We start from the raw sequence: 10,000 nt of genomic DNA, 5'->3' as shown, positions 1-10,000 counted from the left end.
ACTCCATAAAGTCACTACACTCTGCAAAGAAATACTTGGATTACACAAATGAAAGATAGCATGTTAAAAATGGGTGAACTTTGGAAATGCTGGTTAGTGGTTTTTGTTCTTCTTTGTTGACTGTTATGCTAAGCTACTTCCTGGCTCCGTCTTTGTAGAGATGAGTGTGGAATCGATCTACTCATCAAACTCTCAGCAAGAAAGTTTATTTCCAAAAATTCCAACTTTTCATTCAATTCCCCTGTCACTGTAATAACTTGTAAAGAAGGGCAGTCTGCATCTGTCTTACTTATGATTGAGTTTCAGTGCCTTCGGTATTATCTCTACAGAACAGCCAATCCCACACTTATATTTCAAGTTCAGCTGGAGAGCATCAGCCCTCAGTATGTGTTGAGTCTGTCAGCTGGGTTTCGTTTTGGTTCCTTATCAACCAAGAAATGTATAAAATGCTCTTGACTTCTTCTTCTTCTTATTTTCTCATAGATAGCAGCACCAGAATGACTTTTGATGTTGGAGACATACAGCTTTGGATGATGTAACTATAGGAAAGTGAACTTTTTCACGTCAACTTCCTTTCAATCTCAGCCCAGGCAACTATTTTTTTGTAAAACTAAAATAAGGTAATATGAGGAGCTTTCTGTGTGTGTGTGTGTGTGTGTGTGTGTGTGTGTGTGTGTGTGTGTGTGTGTATATGTAAGAGAGAGAGAGAGAGAGAGAGAGAGAGAGAGAGAGAGAGAGAGAGAGAGAGAGAGAGAAAGAGAGAGAGAGAGAGAGAAACTGACTCTTCCATCCAGCTATCTAAATGTTTTGTGGTCCCACATTAAGCAGCATCTGGTCATACATTTCTTTTGGAAAATATGTTCTTTTAGCAAATGTGTACCATGAGCATAATTAAAACTCATTACACTGAAAAATGCATTGTGATAAAAATCATGCATTAGTGTTAATGACTTAACTGCTTTCATGGGAGCTCAGACTTCTACTCTGGTAGGAAGTAGTCAAACCACGTGGAGTCTTTTCTCTGATTGTCATTTCAGTCAAGGCTGGATCTCAAACGCTACATCACAAGAATTTAATCCCAGCCAAGGTTCAGGTCCAGCCACAGCCCTGAGGAGGACTATGAGCGCCTCCTGGCCTAAATACAAACCTCCCTATCTGCCCTGTAGCTGCACAGACCTGCTCCCTCTCAGCCTCGCAGGACCGCACTCACCACATGCAAACACACAACTCAACACAGATAAGGCCACTCTGCTGGATTTATCACAGCCGGTGTCGCTTGCCAAATGTGTGAACCACTCCCTGTCTGTCCCCCACTTTCTCTCTGTCTGTGACTCCCCTCTTCCCCCCTTTTGGACCTGTCTCCATGGCTCCATATTGTCGTTTTATCTCCCTCCCATTTCTCCCCATCCCATCCGTCACTCTGCCTCCATTGCACCATGGGAGGAGGAGGAGGAGGAGGATGGACCTTCATGTTGTGCCCAGGTTTGCCTCTCTGAAATAACTGTGTGTGTGCGCTTGCATGAGGGCATGAAAGAGAGAGAGGGGGGAGCATCTGAAAACACCATTACAGAGCAGGTGTCCTTCCATCTGTGCAGATCACAGTTAACTTTTTCTCTCTCTCTCTGAGTCTATCTCTTTGTGTCACACACATCCGGTCCCCGCACGGCGCACATTTACACAAAGATGTTCTCTGCAGGGCAGCGTGACATTTCAGACTGAAAATGAGCAAATGCTGAAATGAGTAAAAGCAGAGGAACAAGAAGGGTGGGGGGTGGGACGGGGTAGAGCAGGAAGAGGTGGGGTGGTGATGGAGGTGGGGAAGAAAAAAAGCAAAGCAACACACAGGCATAGGCTGGGGGGCAGAGAGATAAGGGACAAAAGAAAGAGCAAGATAGAAAAGAGGATGGGAGAGGAGTGGAAAATAACCTATGTTTACAGGGATGTAGATGAAAAGGAACACCAAAGAGGTTTTATGTGGAATTAGATACGAGGATTTGAATAAAGAAATTTGGCGTAGGTATAAAGAGAAAGAGGGAGGCTAGGAGAATGTAGCAGAGGCATCACTTAGGTCACCACTGCTGATATACACAAAATTTATGCAGTGTGATGTGTGTGCAAGTGTGTGTGTGCATCTCAGGAGAGCTGGAGGAGCTTTATATAGTTTGGGCTCGCCATTAAAACATGTCTGAGGGCTGCAGGAGGCAGCTGAGCCTCTCTCAGGGGAACAGCTCACTGCCTGGGTGGATGGATGGATTTTATGAATGTTTACGTGGATGTATGGATGAATGAATGTTAGTCACACAGTAAGGTGGAATGTCAGGTATACAGTCTGATGTACACACAGTAATGTCTACCTGTCTATGGAGGTAGAAACAGGCTGTTTTATTAATATCATTCTTTGAAAAAATATGTCAGTGAGGTGAGTCCAGAAATTCTTGAAGAAATGTCAGAATATCTGTCATTCTGCAGGTTCAGAGCAGAACAACAATGTTCACTGTAGCAGCACAGTCACGTGACCCATACCAGTATGACAACAGTGGTCCATGTTTTGTGTTGATAAGTGATCCTTGATGAGTTGGGTTTTTTTTGCATTTCCAAGAGATCAATACATTTTGCTTTCAGAAACTTTTCTCTCTGCTCTCTTTTTCAGTTTCTTTTTAATATTTCAGGTGTTTTCTTTGCCAGTAATATTGGTCATCAGTTATGGCACAACAGAAAGATTTCTTCTTTCACTTTTTCAGAAAATTGTGATGAACTGTTGCCGCTTCTGCTATAATTGACCCTGCCGCCAGGATCTGATGTTAGCAGTTGTACCAAATGTGGCACACCATGTTCATATTATAAGCTTATTAACCAGCTTTTTACATCAGGAGGAGGAGGAGGAGATGGTGGTGGTGTTACTGCAAGCCAACAGCTGCTTGAGTCACACCACTTTGTATTATTTAAGGACACCTGGGTACATTTCTAGCTGTAATTGTGGCGACCAAAACAGGTATTTGAAGCCAAACCATAACGTTTCCCTTTCTCTAACCAAGTGGTTTTTGAGTTTACACCTAACCAGAGCATAAGTGCAGTGTTGTGACAAGAGAGAAATAGAAAATTCAACGTTAACAAATTTGCAACATAAAGAAAACGTTCAGTTTCAGCTTATCTGTGGTTTAGAAGAAACATACTTAGTTGACATTTATTCTGATGATTTGGTTGCTTGATTACTCATTAGATTCTCTCTCTTCAAACATCTGCCTGTCTAAAAACAACAGGTACAAACAGCATGATCCAGAGGTTGACTCACTTATCTGACATCTGTCACCCCTTCTGTATTTTGGATTCATATTCCGTCTCTGTTTTCTGATCTGACCGAGCGGATCATGTACATGTGGGTATGAAGGTCTCTCCTCCCTGTTCAGCCCAACAGACCTGACACATGACCTGCCTTGCTCATCATTCATGCACAACCGCGTACACCCTACCCAATCTGTTACAAAGTACAACCAAGCCTATTGTATTGTCACTGATAATGATGTTGTCTGTAACGACGTATTGAGGTCATTCTCTGCCATCTCCTCTTTTTTGACATCTGTGTCTGTGATGTGAGATATTCTCTGATTTCTCCCCTCTGATTTAATTATGACTTCTGGTTCGACTGAGGCACTCGAAGACTTCCTGTCAACATTTAAAAGCAGATGGAGAGGCCGTTGGGGCTCTGTTGAAAAGATAAAAGTTACAAAGAAAATGTTATTTTTATTGACGACGATTGACTGTTAAATGCTTTTATCAGCCGGCATGTTTACATATTTTCAGTGTAGGTGAGGATATGCTGGTGTGAGCAGGTCTTCCAGCTGGTTTTAGAGGTAGATTCAGGAGTGCTGCTAATCTACCTGAAAGCTCTGAGATGAGAGAAAAGCTGCACATTCACATCCCCTACAATAGCGACCACGATTACAGTGACACACTTTCCCTCAACAATGACTGCCTAGCACTTGACCCACTTTTTTTTGTGCATCTGTAAAAGGGTGCAAAAGTCCATCCAACAACCACCAATCCAGGCGCAGTTCCTGTAACCTCACAGCAACATGGTACTACACGTGCAGCTCTCCTCAGAATCATGTCTGACATCTCAAGACTCCCAGCAGCTCTGGGTCACCCAGGGGCTAGCCAATCAGGGAGCTAGTGGTAAAGTCCTCACCAGACCCCCCTGGCAGAACCAGGCAGCATAACAGTGTATCATCTTAATCAGACAGACATCTGGAGAGAGTCTGGAGCTCCTACATTCATCTGTCCTGCCACTGTGGTTTTATGAATGGTGAAAATATCTGTTATGGTTGCCCCTTAAACCCAACACAACACCTTGTTTGATCCGAATTAGCGCACACTCAGGGGAGCGAAGGGAGAGTCCCACTGGCTCTCTTTATTTCTCCCTCAGAGGTGATTTATGGAAACGATCAGCACTTAGAAGCTTCGTGCTTTGGAGTCAGACGTCTAGATGTATCAGCTCAACCATGCATGTGTGTTGTGCGTATTATCGCCTGTGTCTGTGTGTATGATTGAATGCCTGATTCTGTGAGATGCACTGTAGCTGGCACCTGCTGGTGCACTTTTATGGGATTGACCTCTCAGACACACTCTCGCTGTGCTCCAGATGCAGGTTTAGTGCACTCACTACGTCGGTGGTAGTGAGATGGAAAAATGGTGTGCACAGCCTGACGCAGAACAGTTTGTGGAAGCATTGTGCAAACACTCTCATTCACTGATACAGACCCTGTTTTTGTGATTAAAAGGGTAGTTCTTGTCATGATTCTGTGTGTTTTGTGTGATTTCCTGTTTTATTTTGAAGTTCCGTCCTCTGTGTGAATATTTTTCTCCCCTTTTCTGCGTCCACCTGTGTCTTGTTTGTAGTCAGCCTTTGTGTGTATGTACTCTGCGTGCTCCTGGATGTATCGGTCAGTCCAGTGGAATTGTCCTGTGTCAATCACCTGTGTATCACCTAAGTCTGTCCCTGAGTCTTCCAGTGTCTTCCGTTTCTCCTCATGCCAACCTTTTCCCTGTCTCAGTGTCTGCTTAACAACCACCTACAAATTGTAACAGTTCTATTTTTGCTTGAAATGTATTTTTAGTTGAAGGGTTTAATAAATAGCATTGCATTCCCGATAACACTGTCTCACAATGGATGTTTGGGGAAAAAGGGGTCAAAATCCATATAGAACCAGATAGCGTCTTTTTTATTCCACCCATCTTCTTTGTAGCCCATATTGCAATGCAAATCCACCACCAACAGTTTGGTGGGAGATTTGGGTGTGTTACACTAGTCGCAGCTAATGTAGCGTTGAGCCACAGCCCCAAGCAGAGACGAGCAGCGAGCTCCAGAGGTGCGGTGGTCTCACTGCTTTCTAACTCCACAACCCAAGATTTGCTCATTTGTAAACTTCTCCAGGCCCAACTGATACCGCCCCAGGTCTCACTTGAGGCAGTTTATCCACAGGGCTCTCTAGAGCCACACAATGTTTTCTTTCACATTTGCAGTCATACTTTCTAACACCTACAAACAGTTGAATCTCCCTATTTTTAACCTTTTCTCTCACCGTGCTCCCGATTGGTAATTTCTCACATTAATCTCCTGATTTCATGGTGATAGATGTGTGGATGTGTGTCGGGGGTACCTGGCAACCCACCCCAGAGGCAGCGATGAATGTAGACCAACGCTCTTGCCTGAAGTGTGGCCCTCCACCCGGCTCAGCTTGCTAAAGAAAAAAGAAATACGCTTCCAGATTTTTCACTCTACCTGGTGTATGACTTTCCCCTTTATTGACATTTGCCTCCTGCCTCCTCACACACTCTCTCACATGGTGAATTGTATGCAGCAGGGATGAGGATATAATTTGGCCTTGTTGGTGTTCGACATCGATTGTGCCTGTGATTGCATTTACTGTTATTTTCATATATGCAGAACCTTTAATAAGAACATTTGTCATGAACGTCGTGCCCTCCAGCAACCACTTGGGACCAATCACTGCAATTAAAAATTCCATTATTGGGTAGACGAAATTGATTGCTGGAATCTAATGGGAATTTAATTAATTATACATTTTCATTTGAGCAGCTCAAAAGGAGGGGGCAAGATAAGCTTTTTAAATGAAAACGCTGCATCATTCCTCCATGTTTCATAAGAAAATGGAACCAGTAGTTTTTTTTTTGATCTTTGCAAAGTTATGAACGGTTCCATGGGCCCGTCTGTTTCATCAGTGTTGCGTGTAATTAACACATTCAGCATTGGTAATGGGTTAGACAAGGTTGTGTTTGCAAGTATATTCCCATTTCATTTACATATTAAAATGAATTGTGTCTGTAGAGCATTTTATAACTGTTTGTTTATCTCTATTTGTAAGCCTTCCCAAAGGCTAACAGCCAATTTGCTGTCAATTTCCTTTTCAAATATCAGTTACTCTGACTGTCTCACTGGATCGGCGCGACAACAGCAACATGTTTCTCTAGGCACCTGGCACATAACACTGCACTCGTTAAGCCCATCTGCCTCCCTGAGCCTCCTCTTTACTCCTTCAGCTGTCGACTATCACCTCAGCGTACATCCTCAGTTTATCTCCTTTCCTTTCCTTTCCTTTCCTTTCCTCTCCTTTCCTTTCCTTTCCTTTCCTTTCCTTTCCTTTCCTTTCCTTTCCTTTCCTTTCTTTTCCTGTCCTTTCCTTTCCCTTCCTTTCACTTTTTCCCTTTATTCTGTTGCATCTCTCCTCTTTTTCTGGTTGTCTGGGGCTCTTTCAGTCCCATACATCGCTGTCTTCTGTCTGACAGCCTCGGAATGGAAACAAAAGAGAGGGTAGAAGATGGAGGGAGAGGGATAAAACAGCAGAAAGCCAAGTGAAGTCATACTTTCAGCATCGCTGTTTTTTTTCCTCTACTCTTCCTCACTTTGCTGTCCTCTCTTTTGCTTAATGTTTGAAAGAGCTTTTATTCCACAAATTCTCTGCGCTCTCATGAATAACACATGAGCATCAGCGGCAAACTCTCTCCCTTTTGCTTTATACCCACCCTATTCTGCTCTCTCTAAAACACACACACACACACACACACACACACACACACACACACACACACACACACACACACACACACACACACACACACACACACACACACACACACACACACACACACAGATACACCCTCTTACACACACTTCACTCACAGATGGCCTGGTCCAGGTCATTTCCTCTGTGGATGGAGGATAACTGGATTTGCCAGTCTGTTGTGTTCTGTTGCTCTGACAGATCTGTTTATGGAGAGAAAAAGGCAAAAACACAAGCAGCTAATAAACTGAAGCGTGTGTGTGTGTGTGTGTGTGTATGTGTGTGGAAATCCTTGAGGACTTCCACGTCTGCAGCAACAGAACCCCTATTGATGGTCACACTGCCCCACAGTTCAGCTATAGTGGTAGTAGTTAATAGCATATCAACCACCTTGTGACAGTATAATGTTTAGTTAATGTGTTTAGCAGATTATTCCATTATGGCTCTCTGTGTTTTGCTGAGGGGACGTAATGGTGTTATTTCTCATTTCTGTCGCTGTGTGCGGTTACCATTTCTTCCTGCTTTATGTGCACACAGTCATCCATGCACGTTATATTACTCTGCTGAAAAGCTATTTACCCATCAAGTCTGATAGAGTTTCCAGAGAAACTGCTCGCGCCGTTTAGAACTCAGATATGTCATTTTGCAGAAAATGTTTCAGTCTTGGAAAAGTAAATGTGCTGCATGCCTTTCATGGGGAATGAATGAAAGTTCCCCAGCGGGAGCTTTGGATCCATAAAACACTTTTTGCAACTAGAAGGGAGCTGTTTGGCTGTGGTGGTTGTCTTTTGTCTTTTCATGTAATGTATTTCAGGCTAGAAGTTTCTTGTCAATTGAACACCCACAGATTACATTACATTGTTCCTCTTCAAAGTGTTTATCTGCACACAGCAGGAGTGTCCTTTTTCAGCAGTCTGCTCATGGAAGCTACCTGTCTGTGCATTCAAACCTGGAAGGAGAAACTAGCGTCTGGCAAAGGCAGGCATTATGTTTAGATTCAGCATTTAGCAGGTGTGTGTTTCTGTATATGTGGTAGATCCAGGTCCGCCTGTGGAAGTGAGTGTTGCACGGAAATAACCAAGTTGGCCAATTAACTGAGCGTGAAGTCACCAGCCCACACAGCCCCGTTGCAATTTTAATGCCCCCACGCTTCAAAATAAACACATTCAGGGTCGGGCGCACTCGCACACACACACGCACGTCTCCAAACTAAACAAACCATTAAAGTTAACTATCCTTCCCCAGGGTGTCGTCTGTCGGGAGGTGCTGAAACATAACATATTTCATGTTTTTGACTTAAGCTGTCAGTCAGCTCCCAGCTTTTCTGTAAGCTGCCCTGTTCCAGTCTGAGATCATGGATCAACCAACAGACAGGGAGACACAAGAAGACAGACAGGCCTGCGCTGCTGGAGATTTTCTCTTTTATGATTCAAACATGGAAGGGCATGCTGTGAAAAACTCATTTAGACATCATAACGTCACTGCTTAACATCTGTAATTAGAGGGGTGGACACCTACTTATCACAGCTCCGCTTCCTTTGTTATCTGCCTTACATGGCTCGATGGATGCTCAAAAAATTGACCCGTCGTATTCATGGATGCGTGATCGGTGGATATGCTGTGTGTGCCAGGTGGACACAGGACTAGTTGAATTCGGATTGATTACTATTTGTCCTCAGAGCACCTGCTTAACCACACACACACACGCACACACTCCTATGTGGCTGTGGATGAATTCCCAGTCCTATGTTTGAGCTGCATTACAAATGCATATGTAGTGTTTAGAGTGGCACAGAGCTCCTTTCATATGGAGATGTGTCTGACGAGTCCAGGCCTCGACCTGCCATTGCCTATCTGGAACAGCATTACACCCACAGCTGCCCCCTCTGTCTTTAATATACGTCTTATCCCTCCTCGTTTCTTCCTCTGTTTGGCTCTTCTTCTCTAACCATTAACAATATACGTAGCAGAGAAACTTCTATTAATGGTGGTGACAGTGATGCTGTCCTAATTTGTTTGCCTTTGTTGGTCGCCTCGATACTAAATGAATGCTTTTAGATTCAAGGGCTGTGAATAGGGCCGTGCATTATAGAAAATGTAAATGCACTGTTAAGAGAAAATGAGAAGAGAAGCGCTCCCAGACAACTGGGGCGACTTCGTTTTTCTAGTCTGCCAGCAGATAAATATGATGGAGATGAATGTCAGCGAGGCTCATTGTTTGGCTGCCATGGGAGGTGTATGCGACTCATCATGTATGTCAGTGTGTGTCGCGGGTGTGTGCGCACACTAATCTTATGCACGCTCCGAGCTCGAGTCTGATTGTCAGTCTGACGTGATCTCACCTTTGTCTGAGGGAGGAGAATGGAGGAAGCGTGGGGGTGGGGGGGCAGAAGTAGAGCAGCGTGAATGTGAGAAAGACAAAGATTTGGAAGAAGTTTAAGAGGAAGCAGGAAGCTCTGATCAAGCCTTTGTCGGAGGTTCGTGTGTGTGTGTGTGTGTGTGAGCATGTGCGAGTGTCAGACGGAACAAGGGAAAGAAGCCTTGCCATGACAATATATCCGTTGCTTAGCAGGTGCAGTCTGACCTGCCACACTCCCGCCCCCCCACCTGCATCTCTCTTTTTTTTGCTCCATCTTTTCTCTCTGCCAAACAAAGGCAAGGAAGTCTGCTCCTCCTGATGTCAGGCTGAACAAAGGCACCGGATGAAACGCTCCTCTGTTGTAGCTTTGCCTTTTATGTGCACACTACTTCAAAACACATTTCACTCTTACTTTCACTTCCATGTCTATATATATATATATATGTATATATATATATATATATATATATATATATATATATATATATATATATATATGTATATATATATATATATATATATACAATCTATATATATCCTGCACTGTCAGAGTGCATATGCC

The sequence above is a fragment of the Acanthopagrus latus genome, chromosome 5, assembly GCF_904848185.1.
Source record: "Acanthopagrus latus isolate v.2019 chromosome 5, fAcaLat1.1, whole genome shotgun sequence".
Taxonomy (NCBI): domain Eukaryota; kingdom Metazoa; phylum Chordata; class Actinopteri; order Spariformes; family Sparidae; genus Acanthopagrus; species Acanthopagrus latus.
This window is presented reverse-complemented; position numbering follows the sequence as displayed.